This window comes from Buteo buteo, chromosome 6, assembly GCF_964188355.1.
Source record: "Buteo buteo chromosome 6, bButBut1.hap1.1, whole genome shotgun sequence".
Lineage (NCBI taxonomy): Eukaryota > Metazoa > Chordata > Aves > Accipitriformes > Accipitridae > Buteo > Buteo buteo.
The window spans coordinates 14,981,473-14,997,858 of record NC_134176.1 but is presented as its reverse complement, the minus strand read 5'-3'; positions in this window follow the sequence as shown (position 1 = coordinate 14,997,858).

Genomic DNA, 16,386 nt, shown 5'->3' with positions numbered 1-16,386 from the left:
TTTTGACACTATCTGCACTAACCTACTTTAGTCATACATGGAAACCCCAAATAAACTTTCCTGACAATATAAATTGTTACTACAAAATAGCATAATAATGCGTTAGACCTCTACCCCCTAAAAAACCTTCACTGCCTTATTCATTACTTAAATAAAAAGAAAAAGCCAAGTTAACTGTCAGGAGTTTTTTTTCTCAGAGCTGTAGAATTTCACAAGGAATTCAATCTACAGGGAAAATTCAGGATAGCTGGTCGCCCAGACAGGCCTGCCCGGGGAAAGTCTTTCTACTGCTTGTGTTTGACACAGCTTGAGGCGAAGCAGGTTGTATAGGCCTTGACCCAGCAAGGTCATCATTTTGTGAGCAATTCTGAGGCCTGACATCTGCTGCCTGGCTTTGAGTAAAAACCAGACCCCCTTAGCCAAAACACAGGCCTGCGTAAAATAATCCCTCAGCAAGGATCCTAGACTTCAGTGAAAAGGCTAAATGGCCCTCTTTTTGTCTGGGTGTCCAGGCTTTTTAGTCCTTCCTCGTCACGTAGCAGAGAGCGCAGAACAAAACCATTCCCAGAATGCAGATAAAGGCCATATTCTCACAACTCCATGCCATAACTTCTTCACCTTATGCGAGACTCACATTTACACTCTGGGTGCACAGCTTTGCAGACAAAAAGGGACACACATGCAGTAGCTCAGAGAGGGACACACTCTTCCTCTAAAAATGTATTCAAAATGGTGCCTTTTCCTTCACAGTTTTTGGAAAAAAAAAAAATCCATTGTACCAAATAAAGCACAAGATGTGTATGTGCTATTTAAAAATTATTAAGACTATGTACAAGAAGTGAGAGACCTGATTCTCAGACTTTCTATTTCTCCACCTGGGACAGGAACTCAGAGGAACCTGGTGATCCATACAGATGTGGCTTTAAGCCTTGGCTGCTACTTGATTTTGAATTATATTGAAAGTCTTTCAGTCATTCTGGCATCAGAAAGGGACTGACGGAGGGCATCTGATAATAACCTGCTTACAGGGAATCTCCACAAAGCAAAAGTGGTACAAGGACTACCACTTAGCAGGACATGTGGACTGAAATGAAAGCCTGCCTAGAGGACAGGTTATGGCTGTTAGTGTCTTTTTTTCAGAGCCTAGTCAAAGCACTCCTGAAGTAAATCTACTCTCATAGCAAAGGTCAGGGAAGCCCCTGGATTCTTCTACCATGCAAATAAATTTTGCCTTCTCCTCACCCCCACAGCTCCATCTAGCCCCAGTCACAACCAAAACTAAATCCAAAACAAAGCAATTCTGAAAAATGTATTTCTTTTACAATGCAAAACACACAGTCTGGGTATTCCACTCTGAATATCCAGTGATCTCTCCCCATGGCAGCTGCAATGCTGCATGGCTGCAATGATGCTTGCTGCACCCCAGTAGAAATAGTTCTCTATGCCACAATCTCCCCCCACCATCTCCCCTTTACTCATGGCAACACAAGACGGAAGGTGGAATGAGGACCAAGGTAAATGTGTCCTACTGCTGCCTTAACCTGTCTCTCTCTGCTGGTGCTCATAGCTTAGTTCCCCAAGAATCAGTCAGAAGAGCCTCCAGCCAGCCTGAGGCACCCTTATGCAGCTCTTCCCAGGGAACCACTTGTCCTTGCAAAACCTCAGGTCTACCGACAAACTCACCAGTCATAGTCATAAAGCACTCACCTGCCATGGCTGCCTTTTAAATGTGGCAGGTCGCTACCAAAGGAGTTGGCTGGATCAGAACAGCAAGCATGGTAGGAGATCATGAGCTCCTGTGAATCTATTTGGTGGCGGGGAATTATTTAAGGTAAAATATCAGTGTGAGATCAAAAGATCAAAATCAATCATGAATAAATTTAGATGAAAATTAGGTAAATTTCTATATCTCCAAATGCATCAAGCTCTACAACAGTCTTCTAGACAAAAATTATATTGCTTCAGATTGACATTGATTAACTTATGGGAAAGATTTTGTAACTAGATGAGAGAAAACCCGAGGATAAAAAGTTAAAGCTCATTATGTGACTTCTTCAATTAGATGACATCATGGTACATGAAGGGGAGTTACATTGCATTCACACTATACTATTAATCCTGAATTTCAGTGTTCCTGGTGGTTGCCTTGGGTCTGTTGGATGCTGAATGTTGAGGTATTTCATTGATCTGCTACGTAGGATCACACACTGGTTGTGTAGCAGAATCCAGGCCATTGCAGACACCCAGGTACTAGCAATGCTCCCGGGTTATCCCACTCTCTCCCTGTAGCAAATTGTAGTTGTGAATGTTGGTCCTTATTAAGGGTCTTAGATTTGTTATGGGATATTGACAAGCGCTTGATTGACCAAGGTGTGAGGAGTTAATGACAAATGGACCCTTCTTAACAAGACTGCTACGAGTTGCAGTTACAGGAATTGAATACACAATATCCCAGGCTATTCCCTCTGTCTTGTGTCCATAAGAAACTGCAGATATAGGATGCAATATGGGCAACTTGGGGCTGGGATAATTTGAATCAAAGAAAGGGGAGAGTTAAATCCCTCAGTGAATGGGAGAATCAATTAAAGAAAACTGTCGGAGAAAGCTGACCATCATTACCAAGGTACACTAAGAAAATTCAATGGAAAAGGAAACAGTGTACTTATGAATGCCACTTGCTTCCACTATTATGCTACCATGACTGCCGTGACTACATTCCTGAAGCTTTTCAACTGAATGCAGTCCTCACCAGTCTAATAACATAAGTACTAGCATCTGAAATATGCTTTCAGCTAAGAAAATGCAAAGAATAAAATTTTACACATGAAAAATACACTCCAGGGAGGTTCTTTCCTTGGCTTCTGCTAATTCTGGGCTCTCAGTGGAGCTTTGCTTAAGGAAAGACTGAGAGGCAAATTAGAAGAGGTGTGCAGTGCAGAGAGGGCATCATCATCCCATTGAATGTCACAAAAGGGCCTATCACAGAAACAGTGGTGTATTGGTCTAAAGCGGAATGAGCGTGTTAAGAGTAAAAAGAGAGAGAACAAGAAAAGAAGAACAGAGAGCACCTGTAGGACGATGGAAACCTTTATAAAATCAGAATTTCTTTAGTTGGCCTATTATTCAGAGCAAGGGATAGCTGTGTTCGGATAGTAATGCTTAATGTTATAAATTCCTTAGTTTTACTGTGGTATTTTAAGACTAGGCAAATAAGCTCATCAGAACAGCTAGGGCCAAGGTTTTTCTGAGAATTGCCTAGGAGCTTCTAGGCAATATTCTGTACAATATTTCTAACCTGGAGTACCCTGTATGCACACAGCTATTCACCTTCCAGCACATCATGGTCTGTCCTTTTGTCCTCTTCTCCCCTGGCAGAAAAATCTAGCCTGCCCTCAGATTTTACTAGCACAGGATACACTGCTTGGATCCTCCTTGCTACTGAATCAGACCCAAAGAAGGATCTCAATACTTTTGCTCTGTAAGTATAAGTCCTGTCATTTTTACTGAGAATTGTAAACACTTTAGCCAATGTCTATTGGTCTTTGGTAAAGGCTCAGGGGAATCAGATGAACGAGATAGATAGAAATCAATAACCAGGATTCCTTTGGAGAAATCATGACAACCTTAATGGAAGTTGGTCTGTAAATACATTGACCACATTGGTGAATAGTATATTGGGCTGTAGAACCATTTTTTAACTACTTGTATGTGGGGTTTATCTCCTCAAGAAAATCTGCATTTCAAGGAAATCTTTCAATGGTTCCTATAAACAGGCACCCGCATTTAAGCAAAGTTAACTTCCTTATGTACCCCTGCTATTACAAAAGGATTGTCGTCCAATGTGTGCATTCAGCACTGTGGGTAGGTATCCTGCACTCCCTTCTGTTAAAGTCCTTACATAGTGTGGGATTCTTCACTTCATGAACACTGGGACATGTGGACACAGAAGTACAATCACTCTGTATCTGTACAACAAACTTTGATAATGACATAATTCCCCTCTTACTATGTCACAGCCCTTGCCTCTTCAAAGTTGTTGGTTTCACTTTAAAATACAGTGATTTCATTGTGAATTAAGTTGCTCTCTGTATCATGATGTTAGCTAGGCAGGAACACTTCTAACAAAAACAGAAATAAAAATCTTCCAAAATTTTGTTTTAAATCTGTAGTCTACTAAATATGCAAGCAAAGAAAGCAATTTTAGTTACAAGATTTTAAATTAAAGGACAAGTGAGTTTTCACAAAATTTGGAAGTTTGGTCTCACTTGAGAAAAGGTAAAAAAGGGTTCCTAGACAGTATATTAGGCTTTGCTGTTGGAGCTTGGTCAGGAATTTAAGGGACTGATGTGATTGGCCTCAATCCCACTATCTGAGATAGAGAGATAGAGGGATCAAAGAAATGGAGCTGCCATCTACCACTTGTTTTCCCTGCCAGGCCGGTAAAGTGTGATAGCAGAACAAACCAAAAATTGTTCTTCTCAACATGATGAGTTCCTTAAAATCAGGATATGCAACAGTGTGCCTAAGGGGAAAGAGATAGAAGAGCAGAGAATGTTTTCTGAGAATAATGTCTTCCACCTGTTAACACCATCAACTGCCTATTTGTCTCCCTACCTGTTTCCCTAGTCTCCCTGGTAGACCAGATAGGCTTACACCAAAATAACTCTTTTTCTCCTGTTCCCTAGAAATCCTGTTCTCTACAAGTTCCTGGGTAACTTCTTGTTATTCAAGCAAGTTATCATTCCTACAGATGTCCATGGCAGGAAGGGCCTTTTCACTATTTAAAGGGTAAAGGAGAAAGTAGGTTCACTATGCAAGTGTTGAACCCTTCTTTCTGTGTTTCAGATGTCACTTGATATAGCTGCAGACATTTTCAAATTATTTTGTGGCATTGAGGCTCTTCTGACTTACTAGTGTTATATGATCTGTTGCCTATCTTTCTTGGCAGCTGCTGTAATGTACTTTTCTACTAGCTTTAAAAAAAAGTTGAAGTTCTACTTATGATGTGCTTTTCTTAGATTTGTATCAATTAAAAAATCTTGCTAAGTTTTTTTTTTTTTTAGAAGTGCCCTGATAAGATTTTTATTTTAAAAAAAGCTTTTCTAAAGATTTGTGCTGATAATAATTATGCACTGATTAATTGGATCAATTTCCTGGATGGTCAAAGCATGATAGGTACTTTATAATGCAGCTACAGAATGATGGCTCTCAAAAGCCACATGATGTAGTATGATTTCTTAAATCTGGCCCAGCTGGCATAGGGAAGGAAATGAGGCCAGCAGAGAACAGATAAGAAGTATAATCTTTTCTAGAGCTGTTCTGATCCAGAAGCTGGGACATGGCTTAGTAGGATAGATGGGGGAAAGTATCAGCAATGAGTAACCGGAGACTGTGGGCGTAGCCCCTTCTACAGTGGGCACACTCACCGGTTGTAGTTGCTTCTTCTCAGGATCCCCGGGGAACTACCATTTGGAAAGAGTAATAGTGGTATTTGGAAATTATAGTGTCTCACTTCCATGCAACATGTCCATATCCATCATTGGCAATAAACGTTCACTGTGTATTACAGAGCACGCTACCACTGTAAGTGCTATGATGTTTACCTATCTTTTCTGCCATGCTCTTGGCATCCCAAGTATTTCCAGGAACCAAAAGATAGGTGACAGTGGGAATGGCAGCCTGGATGACTGGATCAATCTACAGACCCTCAGCTGGATTGTTAAACTTCAAACAGCTTCTTGTCTGTAAAGCACATCTTCCTGAAAAAAAGTTATTTTTTGTTCATTTACTGGAATCCTCCTGCCCATTGGCATCTCATTGGCATCAAGTCTATGATAGTATTCCCAGCCTGAAATCCTGTCAGAATTGCTGTAATAAGGCAAAATAGTCACACCAATACGAGAACTCCACCTTTCTCCTTTCTGTTCTTATAAGCCATCCTTGAACCTTGATCCTCTGCAGGCACTCTCCCAGTCATTGCTATAGTCAGTGCTGTTGACAAGTCAAAGTATCCCAGGGACAGATGTGATCCACAGCCTACTTGGGACACTGAAGAAGTGTGCTGCATGGTGGAGGAGCATGTGAGATATCTTTGATAGACACTCTGGACATGCAAAGAAGCTGAACCTGTCTGTGCTAGCACAAAGAGCTATCATCCAGTTACCTTAACTTCAGGCTAGAAAAAAGTATTTCAATAAACAGATTGGACATTAGGGGCTAGTAGCAAAGCCATGTGGGAAAGCATCATGTCAGACAGCAATGTGCTACAGAGCAACTTCTTTGGAAGAGAAATTAATTCCTGTTTCTGCAAGAATGAAAATTCCCCAGAAATGTTGACAATGACATCTTATAAAGGATGGGGTCTTATAGATGCAGATCTTTTAATAGTGGTGCAAGCTGGTTTGTACTGGTATGAATTGCCCATATAGACAAAATCTTGATGCCACAAAATGTGTGTGTAAAAAGGGAGATGGGGGGAAGTAGTCATATTGCAAGATGCATCTCAATTTTAAACCAAAACAAATGTGTTTGAACAGTTTTTCCTAGTCTGTCAAGGAGTTTTAGACCCTAAAGGTATTTGAGCCTGTTCCCTTTCTCCTTAGGTACAGTCACTAATCTCTCTCACTACTTTTTTTCAAAGATGCAACCTACTTACCTACCACATAAAATGCAGAAACTCATATTATCATGGTTCAGCTTTAGAGATTTACATTAGAATCAGTGAACCTTATTTTAGCACAATATATATGGTGAGCAATACAGTGAGAGGAGACTGGGTTTATTCCCCAGATAAGTCATTTATTTCTTTCCTCAAAGAAAAATCCAATATCCTGAGATCAGATGCATATTGAAGCTTTGGTGGAAGAAAAAAAAAAGACTTAGGTTGGATTAACGTGTTCAAATTGGACACTCACTATCTGTATTCTCTGTAGAGCTGATTCCATACATATTGCTTACTACATACCACGTATGAGACTGGCTTAAACATTTTCCTTGAAAAGGTACATGGCCTGAACTTATTTACCTAGCAAATAATTTATGAAACTTTCTATTTCTTTTCATGTCAAAGTTTTATTGTCATATTGTTTAATGCATGTCAACTATGAATTTCAGAGATTCAGGCCATGAAACAGATGTAGGTATCACCAGAAAGTCTGTATATGTTCAAAACCCTCAATAAACACTTCAGGAAACTGGTAGATATTACGGAGTTGTTATTCTTCTTTTCCTTTTAATAAATAATGTCTAAAGATTATTATAATCATTTTATTGCAAGGAGACCAGGGAGGAGATTTTAAATGGTCAAAATGGCATTTCTAAGTGGTCATTTTTTTCTCTGCCAACCATTTGCCAAAATCTGGAATTATTCAGTTTTTTTACTCTTTGGGCAAAATGCAGAAATTGAAAAAACTCATATTTTAGTAGGCATGAGACAGAAGCACTATTACTATGCTTTTTGGCCAGTTCTACATCCATGTTTCCAAGTCCCATGATGATCAGCAGCCTTCCCATGCCCATGGCATCCGTCACCTCTCCTCGCCCTTCTCAGCTGGTTACAGGTTTCCTTGTGAAGCACTCACACAGCTGCTGCCACAGGGCACCCCAGGGCTTTGGTGGGGCTTCACCCAACGTGATTACTCTGTGGCACGGGCTCTCTATGACTAAACCAAGCCTGAAACCCAGACCTCAAGTCTGGGTTTCACAATCACAAGATTGTCTCTTATCCGTCAGACTCTGGTGAATTATTCAAACTTGAGACTCACCTACTGCCCAGATTTAATTTAGGATATGGGGGGTTATAAAAGAGAAAATATCTTTTACCTTTATCTTATATAAAATATCTTTGGCAAAATATAGGAACCATTCAGTGGTGGTATACTAAGAGCATTCTGTAATAATAAGAGAAGCATTAGGAGACATATTATCAGAATTAACATGGAGCCCAGTCCTCTGGCCGTGGCCAAGACCTCCACTCTGCTAAAGAGCTAACAAAAAGATGTCCCCTATGTCAAATTATCTACAACCTCACTTAGAGATAAGAGACAACAAATTGATGTGCATAGCTGACTAGAGATTGTGGAGATAATGCAGTCCTACGGGGTCAGTACAATACGCAGTGGCCTCAGCAGCTTAACCACTGCTGGATGTTTAGAAGAAGGGAGGAGGTCAACCACAGGCCTCGGAGCAGAGGGGACAGGAAAGAGGTCACCAACCCGGGAGTATGGCAGTGAGGTCTGCCCCACACAAGGACACACAAAAATGCAACTCGAAATTCTGACTTCAACCTTCAAAATAACTGTTTCTTACACAATAGCTGTCCCAGGAGCAGCCCTAGGGTACATTCAGACACAAATGGTTGCATGGGGTGCCATGGCAGAGATGCTGTGCTCACAGGTGTAAACTCTCCCACCTCTGCTCCTGCTGGGGACCAGGCAAATGGCTCCTGTGGGCAGCAGCAGCTTGAAGGCCGCACGCCTTCAGCAGAACATAATGTTAAATGACTTCTCTTTTTCTTTGTTTCTTTTGGTGTTGAAAGATGCTTCTTATCCAAGGGAACGTGCATGTAAAGAGATGCATGCTGGAATCTAAACTGCAGGTGTTTTATTGAGGGCACCGTCTCGGTCGGGTTGGCGCTAGTTACAGTTTCACCCCTTTGCTCAGTGGTTTTATTTATAAATAACATTATCCTGGAGGGGAGAGAGCAGAGAATATCAGCACATATGGTATGTCAAATCCCCTACTGCTTGGAGACCCCTGAAATGCTTAGGTACAACAGGGCATGCTTAGGGCTCTGAAAATCTTGCCTTTTGTCATTTTAAGCCAGGCCCTTAACATTATTTTAATGGAGTTGTTTTGAATTTAATTATGCATCTGTTGTATAATACACTTACAATAAATACCTCTAGTTATTGCTCCTTAAAATCCCTTTCTTTCCAATATTGACTGCTCTAATTTACTTTTATGCAAACAGCCTAGTCAGATTTAATAAAATGTCTTACTAGCATGTTTAATGACATCATTCCCCCTAGGGACAGTTGGGAAAATGACCTTCCATTTTACGAAAGAAGAGGATTAATTTTTATTGTCTGCCCCAGTTAATGCGTGTTTAGACATAAAGGCCCGATCAATATGACAGAGAGTATAGTGATTTTACTCACAGTAGTTTCTAAATGGACATTTCTTACTAATCCATTTTTATAAATCACTTTAAAGGCCTTATTGATCTTTAATTGGGAGTTACACCTAATCACTCGAGTGCAACGCATGGCTAGTTTGAAACATTTTAACCCTTTCCACACAACTCTTTAAAATTCATAGCACGAGAACTTTTGCCTTCTCCTCCCCTTCAATACACATTATGGAGCATCCTTAACTCCTAAACAGATCTTACCCAGACCATGACACATTAGAGGAACAAAATACTAGGGAAAATGTTGTACCAAAAGCTGTAAAGAGACAGTATTGCATGTGTGTGTGTCAAAAATATGCGCATATAGAACTAGGGGGGGAAAGCATATTTCTTTGGACTTCTAAAATACAAATGCACAAAGCAAATACATACAGTGGAAAATGGGGAGTTACTCTATATGACAGGGTTCTTTTCCATCTCTGACTTCACCAAGCTTATAATCTTAATTGTTAACCATTCCTTTCTTATATTAAAGATCAAGTCATGCTGTAAAAGTGTTTGAAAAAGCATACAAACACATGTTTGAACAAACCTTGCCTTGTGGACAAAGTTCGGTTAAATTTAGAAACTCGTAAGTGGATCTTGGAATTTTGTATTGTTCATATAGTCTTGGGATTCAGAACGGATTACAGTTCTTTCAATTAACTCACTGTTCTTGTTGTGTGATGCATGCATGTTTGTGTGTGTTTGTGGATATATGGAGGTGGGACATGTATACACGTACCCTACTATATAATACTATAAACATACATCAGTATGTGCACAATAAAAAAAAAAATGAGCTCAAGACATTCATAAGTTTTTAAAATTGTATTTTTATACCCTTTCAAATGTTTCGAAAAAAAACGAACCCCAAGATTTTATTGCCTTCTCACCAAAACATTTTTTTTTAACTGAACAGTGTCTTATGATTTATACAAATGTACTAGTGTAATTATATGATAATATTTATACTCATAGACCAGAAAAATGTCTTCATCTATTTTTACCATCTAGCATTTTGTGAATGATTTTTTGAAAGAACCCTTGCAGTTGTGGAGTAGACAGCACTGGATTGGAACCTATTTTATGACTTATTTATTTACACAAATGGAAAACACTATCATAAAATGTTAAACTTCCGTGGTTACTGCATTCATATAGATTTCTTGATAATGGCTGAATTAATTTTAAGAATATTTAAGAAAAAGTTCTCCTTGACTGAGACTTTCCAAGCCAAGAAAACCCACAAATGCAGTACTTTGCAATCACAATGTTTACATTATTATCACATCAGTAATATGAGCCTTTCTCTAGGACACTAAAACACAATCTTGAGAGAGAGAGAGAGTTAGTAAGAAAGGAATTTGAAAATAAGTATTAAAGTCCACTGGATAAATTTAATCTGCTTAATTGCTACAATTTCTGAGTTTCTACCATGGTCTCCTGTAGGATTTTCTGTTCATCAAGGATCACTATATCAGAACAAAGACTAACACAGCACACTTGCCTAGGGCTTTTGTCTGTAACTGGAACAACCTGGAACTACATTGTTCTCTTAACAAGTTGAAAGACCTTTCGACTGAAAGGCTAATGGATACATGTGAGCAAAACCCAGGAATGGTAAAGATGGTTTTTAATATTTCAAAACTGCCTGTAAACAAATAATTGTCTACTATACTCTGCTACCATTTCAGGTAAGTACAGCCAATTCCCAGTTAAAAGGCACATAGTGCCATAAACTTCCAGAAGCAAGCAAAAGAAAATTCCAATTATTTTTTTCTCATTTTTAAATTTATTTTATTTTTCCTTCCTTTAAAAGAAGATGGGGTGGGAAAAAAAGAGGAAGGTGATTCGGATACAACTCTGGAAAGCTATTGGAAAGCTTCTGCCCTGCAGCATCACATGTACCCCTTTTATCCCAGAAAAATAACCAGCTGCTAGATTGCGCTTGTAAAGCTGAAGCTGAAAGAGTGAAAGACACACCCTCATTTTGAAAACTGGAGTATACTATGTGATAGCTTTTAGCTATGATTCTGATCAGTCATTTAGGAGTATCTATTTTTGAACATACTTTCTCAGCTAATTTCAGAGGTAAATACTTCTGAGTATTTTTGGTGAGTCAAATGGAAGAGCTGGAGATGTATCTGATCTTGCTCTAGAGAAGGGAATGTCTTATGTCTAACTGTAATGATAAATTCCACCCTTTTACAGAAGACAAGTCCAAATCTGCACATTTAAGAAGACTGGCAAAAGGTGAGTAGGATTTAAGCTGGATGTGAGCTACAAATATTCCTAGAGCTGGCTACATATACAGAGGTGGGGATTTCCCATCTAGAAACTGGAAAAATTGTGGCCAGCTTTAGAAACACTTCAGAATAACCCTTAATGCCTAGTGGTCTAACTCCCATTTCAGCTTACACAAGACCAGGAGACATTAGGATTGTACTTTCAGCACAGTGAAGACTTCACGTCTATGGAAAGTGTGTCCAGCACTTAGCTGAAACATAAGCAGCAGCAGTTTCTGCTGCAGAGGAAGCCTGGGTTAGGGGAAGAGGGAGGTGCAGAACTCGGCTCAGGTAAGTAAATTAAGTGACGGGGTCACATATTCTATGCAAGAGAAGAGAGTGGAGTAGAAATGTTCATCCAAAACTTTAACCAAATCTAAGCACTTGGGAAGTGGGTTGAAACATGATTACTAGATGAACTGAAGCTTCCTACAATATCGGAATCAGCCATTTCTTTTGTCGTTTGTGGTTATGAGGTGACTACTAGTGACAACTAGTGACTAGCAGGTGGGTTTTCCTTCTCCTGGACTCTGACTTGCAAATAACTGAACAGGAACATGATGCTGCAAGGTTTTTTCATTAGTATAATAACAGCATGGGAGTAATAATTGGTTTGTAAGACAAACATTAAATAATGAAATCTAAAGTGGAAATGCATGTGGCAGCACCCTTGGACTCTGAAGAAACATAAGGCCGTGCCCCAGGCTGTCTTCCACTTCATCAGAGTACCTTTTCAGTTTATGTAACTTGGGATAGAGTCCTAAACTCCTTTAAAATTTGTTAAAATAAAGCAATATTGTCACAATGATGAATAGTTATGTTCTTATTTATTTAGCTTTTGTTTCCTGTTACCTTTAGTTTCTGATTGCATCTTTCCTGCAGGATTCAAGCAAATTTGGATTTTTTTTTCCCCACAGGTTACATACAGATCTGCCTTATACCTCAACAGGAACAATCAGTAACTCAAAAGATTGGACTAATATTTGTTTATATACCAAAGGAAAATATAACAGCTGGGGTAAAAGAAGGAGAAGGGGGGGGGAGGGGGGGAGGAGAAAGAAAGGAAGAAAGGAAGAAAGGAAGAAAGGAAGAAAGGAAGAAAGGAAGAAAGAAAGAAAGAGAAAGAAAGAGAAAGAAAGAAAGAAAGAAGAAAGAAAGGAACAAAGGAAGGAAGGAGAAAGAAAGAAAAGGAAAGAAAAGATTACAAAAAAGATTTCTGTATGTGCATACACATAGAGAGTGGTTTTCATGCTGATGAGCAAATACAGGAATAAGAAGTATTTTGATCAGGAATTGTCATTCTGTGGGATTCAGAAAGCATAGTTATGTCATTAGGTAACAATCTATAATTAACTCATTCAAGTACCTGTGAAGGACACGGCTGAGCCAAGGACAGGAACAGCTATTCCACCCACATGTTCAAATAAAAGCAAACAAAAGTTCTTGCTGTCTGTCACCATAGTCAGAACCTTCACGAAAACTGGTTGATGTGCAATTATTATTCCGGACATTATCTCTCACTAGAGAGACTGTGTGAAAAACCTTTATTTCCCTGCACACAAAAAGCTGTATTTTAAAGGAAATACGCAAGTTTAATAACTGGACAGCAAAATTTACATAAAAATAAACCAAAAATCAAATCATATTTAAAAAATCTTAATTTCAAATGTTTTTAACTGTGACAGAGAAGTGAAACATTTTGGTGGTGCTACTTTAACTCCTGACATGGCAGTCAAAAGAGAACAGCAGAGCTGGTTGGCAACCATCCTATTATTACCCACTTCAGAAATAGCACCGATCCCAGCATTGCTTTATACTCTTTGTTAGAATACATGTCATAAAACATGGTCAGGAGATGGGAAGAAATGACAACAGGACAGCTTTGAAAAATATGCACATTATACAGGTGTATTAAATGGATACAATGAAACATTAATCATGCTTTCCTTCTCCTGTTCATTTCTAATCATCACAGATTTATGAGGCTGTTTGTAGTATTCCCCAATTTTGACAAAAATATTTTATTTTCTTAAAATTCTTTTTTCTGAAACATTCCCAAAGTTAATTTTAATTAAAATATAGTTATTGGTTAAAGATTAATAACTTAATTCTTTTATTATATATGTAGACATAGATCATAATTGGCCATTAAATTCAAATAAATCGTTGAAGATTTACACTGATATGACTGAAAGAAAAATTTGGCTCATGGTTCCCAGTTATTACTCCCACAGCCTCACTGACTTACAGTAGGGGTGTAAATGAGAACATAATTTAGCCCAAGTTATGCAATTATGGATACTAATTCCCCAAGGATAAATTTTGATTTGAGGGCAGTTTATTCTAAGTGACTCTCACCAATCCAGCATGATGTGATATATGTGGTGTGGGAGAGAGGGAGAAAAAGAAAATAAAGAGAAAGGAAAAGAGAAAAGAGAAGAAAAAGAAAAGAAAAGAAAAGAGAAAGAAAAGAAAAGAAAAGAAAAGAAAAGAAAAGAAAAGAAAAGAAAAGAAAAGAAAAGAAAAGAAAAGAAAAGAAAAGAAAAGAAAAGAAAAGAAAAGAAGAAGGAAGGAAGAAAGATGGATGCTCATAACAAAGTTCTCTAATGTTATTAGTTAAAAACCAATTTGACTATAAACTTTAATTCATCTACTAAATGTCAAACACTACTGGATATACCAGCAGTTTCCTTAGCTCTCCTTGTTATTAATACATGCTTAGCTGCAGTGGAAATTAGAAGGTCTGTAATAATACCCTTCCAAAAACACTTGAGATGAAAATTTTGGTTTGAAATTTACTGAGAACTCTATTACTGTAGTAACAAGTTATATAAAAGGCAAATGTTAGCATAGAAGCCTTTCATTTAGACCAGCTTATTTCTGACATTATATGTATTCTACTTTTTTCAGAAGTGTTAGAGTCATTGAATTTGACCAGTATGCAATCCACTGCTAAAGAACACATTACCCTGGGGTTTCTTTTCTTTTAAAACCATTTAATTTCCTTAATACCCAGAATCTTTGTGCAGCACTTGCCATAAGCTTTGTCACATGACTGCTTTGTCAAACATGAACCAAACAGTTCTATGGGTAGAACTTCCTCTGAGATGTATACATACAACCCTGGATAGCTTAGTTTCTTTCTGAAAATGTAATTGAAAGTCGCTTAAATTATTCTACATACATTGCATTCTCCTGTCCAAAAATGGTACTGTAGGCTTTGCAGGCATAAAGGAGAAAACCTTTTGTGTACATGTGTTTCGGGGGGGGAGACAAACTGTGACTGAGAGAGCAGCTTGGAAGTTGAAGAAAGAGGAATAACCAAGATGATATTTTGGCTCAATAAGGAAAGCATTTTTAACCCAGTTTCCTTATACACAGCATTGTCAGACTCTTTCACTTGTACAAGAAGACTCCCAGCTCCTCATCTAAAACTGTGTAGGCATTAAAAACAGAACAAACAAGCAAACAAAAAAGAACAATAAATGTTACTGGTATTTCTTTTATAAGCAAATCCAGAAAGAATTTTATTATTAAATTTTCAGAAGGGTAATAGACTAAAAGTCATGAGGAGAGGAGAGGAGAGGAGAGGAGAGGAGAGGAGAGGAGAGGAGAGGAGAGGAGATTTAAAATTCTTTCTTGCAAAGCTATACATCTTAAAATAGACTTTACTCATGCAGGTATATCACCTAAGCGAAACTTGTGTGAAGGAAGTTTTGCTGGATTTGGCCTCGATTTCTTTTTTCTTTTTTCTCCCCCCCCCCCCTTTTTTTTTTTTCCTTTTTTTTCATTTTCAGATAGGCTTTTCAGGTTTGAAAATACAACCCTGAAGATACGTTCCAGATTTAAAATATTTGTGATCCAAATGGTGGGTTTGTGTTAGTTGCATTCCTGTATTTCTGTTATACATCATTATACAACAAAACTCCTTTCAACATTAAGGGCTAATTGACTTTCCTCAAGTAATATTTGCTAATATTGAATAACTATTCCTTCTCACAACATCTCTAGTTTCTTTACAAACCTCACCATCTCTGTGCAACACTACAATTTCAGAGGGCCTTGAAGTGCTGTTACCTCTTGGAGTAACTTTACAGCTGTTACATAGAGAATTGCAATCTAAGTTGTCCAAGGTTACAGAAGTCCAGCTCACCCATTATATTTCTTTTTTTTAATGTCACGTAAGGGAGGAATGCTAGTAGAAACTGGTCAATTTTGCCTACTTATTATTGAAGTAGCTTAGCTAAGGGGTCCTTGAGCTACCTGGTGAAGTCACAAGTTGGCATGACAACAAGCTCAGAGAGTCTAGAAACAGGAAAAAATGTATACGGCTCAAATCACCAGCATGTGTTTTGATTGGTTCATTTTAACGACATGGATGTGAGATTTTTTTTCTGCATAGTATTTATTTGGCAGTTGCCGAAGAAAACCATGAGATATATAGTCTGGAAAAAATGAGCTTTACCAATACGGCTGTTGCCAGTCATACCAGTATCTAGGGCCACACCATTCACCGTGGCACTGCTGATCATCCGCAATATCCTCACTAGGTGGGCTGAAACCAGATGGCATCACTATGTCCATGGGCTTTAACTAAATCTTAAGCCATATCTGGGATGTAAACATTAGTTTTTTCCATCCACCCCAATCTAAGATTTTGCTTTCCCACCACGCTACCTTTCTCTCTGTCTAAAAAGAGTCTGTGTTGGTGGGGCCAGGCAAATTCACATTTTGTAACACTTCTGAGAATTGTAAATAGAGATGCAAGTAATCACAGTTCATTAAACAGGCTGATCTTGGTAAAATTTTGCCAAGTTTCTCTGTGCCTAAGACCCTCTGTTGTGCTTGTGTGATTTCCCAGAAGCTCAACAGCTAACAAAAGTATGCATTGGAAAGTAAAGCTGTATTTTTTGCCATTGCTATTATTTA